Source organism: Halyomorpha halys, unplaced genomic scaffold (assembly GCF_000696795.3).
Source record: "Halyomorpha halys isolate HHAL.00 unplaced genomic scaffold, Hhal_1.1 Scaffold93.1, whole genome shotgun sequence".
Classification (NCBI taxonomy): Eukaryota; Metazoa; Arthropoda; class Insecta; order Hemiptera; family Pentatomidae; genus Halyomorpha; species Halyomorpha halys.
Genome location: NW_027116355.1, coordinates 14,736 through 16,786, shown reverse-complemented (window position 1 = coordinate 16,786; position 2,051 = coordinate 14,736).

Genomic DNA, 2,051 nt, shown 5'->3' with positions numbered 1-2,051 from the left:
AGGTCTTTATGTATGATTTTATTTGTGACAAAGTAAGGAGCATCGAGGATTTTGGATTGTTAGGAATGGATACGAGAGGAATTCGAAGGTTTAGTGGAGCCCCAAAAGCTCAACTCCTTATGTCCAGATTAGCCTTATTACAGTCATGTAGATCAATCTTTTGTAATGTGTTGGAAGTTTAGACCGTTTGTCTAGTAAGTGCTGTAATAGTCGAAATCGTCGTGCAGTTTCCTGTCTTTTCAGTCTTGTGAGAGGATTCCAGATTTATCTCTTGTCCAAATGTAGTCTAAGGTAGCGGATCTGTTCGACAGGGGTAAGTGTAACATCACTAAATGAAACTGTAGGGCAGTCAGCAGGCTTATGACGAAGGGTAAAGGTGATTTGATAGGATTTGTTGGAATTTATCTTAATCCTCCAATTACGACACCATTCTTTGAGGGGTGTGATATGGGACGAATAAAAAGGTAAAAATTAGAAACTTTTTTATTTCTTTGAAAAATGGTATTTGAAGGTTTCAGGCGACGCAAACAACGAATGTGATTTGCTTTTCTTCTTAAAATAAACTTTGTTCATCTACTTTATAGAAATCCTAATCATGTTTTTTAAAATTTCTAATGAATATCAAATCATTTAATAGTATCAGTAATATTTTTTCTTATTTTTCTGAATGAGACGAACTGACTAGCCAATAATAACCATCCGAAAATGCATACTTTTTCAGCTACGTGCCAAAAATACTTAATTGTGTTAGTAACTTTTTGTTTTTTGAAAAAATATAGCTCTAGACCCATAAGACGCACATATGTCTGCCAACACTCAAAATAAAGGAAATTTAACTTACTATAAAGTAGTTTATGACACTTATCTTCACAGGGGTAGTAGTTTTTATTTTATATAGTTATATTTGATATTGGCATATGAATATAAATTTGGCAAATGAATATTTTCCCGAACAACTATAAATCAATTTATTTTAGCAAAATTCATGTAAACTATTACTCCTACGAAGATAAACATCATAGACTACCTTATAGCTCATTAAACTAGCTTTAATTTGAGTGCTAATAGACATCTGTACGTCAAATGGTTTTTGAGATATAAATTTTTCAAAATAAGTTCACTAACTGCTGATCTTTTAGTACGTCCCATAAAACATTTTTATGAGATATTGCTTTTTAAAAGGCTATATCTCGAGAACTATTGGACGTAAATAGCTCTATTAGAGCTAATATTTCAGTAAATTTACTCTTCTTTAAATAATGTTCTTTTTAGATTTTCTAATTTTGTTGGTAGTTTTAAGATATAGAGCTCCGAATGAAAAATTAGTTTTTATATCGCTTTGAAATAGCCGCCATTTTTATTCTCCCTACCTATACTTGGTAGACTCATCAGTTTTGACTAGTGATTATACATAGTTTTCATTAAAGTAATCAAAAATTGGGGTGAGATAACTGCATGTTTTCTCCTCTTGGGCTCTTGTACTATTCTATAATCTTTCCGGGAAAATCCTGAGCATTTAGCAAAAGGCCACATCGCAATAAGATGAACGGTATGGCAGCACATAAAGTACCAACAAACAGATATAGATTTTTATATATTAGATGATGACGAAATAAAGAAATCAGCTTCCTCGTGAGTGCCGAATTATATAAATATTAATTAGCAAGAGAGACCGGAGATCTTATAATTGATTCATATAACTAATTGTATTAATTTGGACGTAATTAATAGCCTATAATTAAATGTCCCAATTTTGATTAATTATTACATACGAAACAAATTGAGGCAAATCAGTTTTCTCAACAACCTTTCTCTCTGAGCGATTCTTCTCTGTCATAGGAGGCCCAAAGAACCTAATAGTTGGGACGAGAATTGTTGCAGAGTAGTACAAGAGCACAAGAGGAGAAATAGGCAGTTATTTCACCACAATTTTTTATTACTGTACGGAAAACTACGTTCAATTAATAGTCCAAATTGATAAGTCTGCCAATTATAGGTAGGGGGAATACAATTTTTTTTTTCTTTTTTTTAATAATTTATTAATTGATATT